Source organism: Amblyomma mixtum, chromosome 1, assembly GCF_055824585.1.
Source record: "Amblyomma mixtum isolate Tamu chromosome 1, ASM5582458v1, whole genome shotgun sequence".
Taxonomy (NCBI): domain Eukaryota; kingdom Metazoa; phylum Arthropoda; class Arachnida; order Ixodida; family Ixodidae; genus Amblyomma; species Amblyomma mixtum.
In genome coordinates this window covers 276131274-276132000 of record NC_143012.1, presented here as the reverse complement: position 1 = coordinate 276132000, position 727 = coordinate 276131274, and positions in this window count along the sequence as shown.

Below are 727 nucleotides of genomic sequence, written 5' to 3'. Positions count from 1 at the left end.
GGCTGTAGTCCACAGCTACAAGTTTCGGGGGTAGATGGAGCGTACAATTTTGTGCCCTCCCCCTTTTAGCTGAACCCGAATAAGTTTCTTCGTTAGCCTAAGGTTTAGCGTCCCAAAGCGAGGCTATGCGGGAAACCTTAGTGGAGGGCTTCGGATAATTTAAACCACCTGGGGTCATTCTTCAACTGAGCTTTACCGTGTCACCTCGAATATATGCAGATGGATGGATGGAAACAACTTTATTACACACACACACACACAAAAATTCTTCCAGGGTGGTCCCCTACTAGTTCAGGAGTCCACGGGCTTGTGCTTCACGTAAAGCCCGATCCACCAGCCATTTCTTGCCGGCGGGCTGAGCGGTCCGTAAAGCAGCCTCCCAGGAAGAATTAGTGGGATTGGGGATGGGGGGTACTGCCTTTGGGGAAGGACTTTACCAAAAGTAGTGGAAAGGTGTGGATCTGGGCACGCTACAGGTGTTACAATCAGGAGGAAAGGTGGGAGACAGGTGAAGGAAGCGCCCATACGCCTTTGCAAAATCTATTTATTATGCGATGCTTGTATTCATGCAAAATGCGGGTGACATCGAGTCTGATTACCTGACTGGAAGTTAGGCCTTACGGAAGGTAGCAGGGGTAAGGTGGCCGCAGCTGGCACAGGACAGGGTTAATTGGAAAGATATGGGAGAGTCCTTTTCCTATAGTGGATGTAGTTCGGCTGATGATGA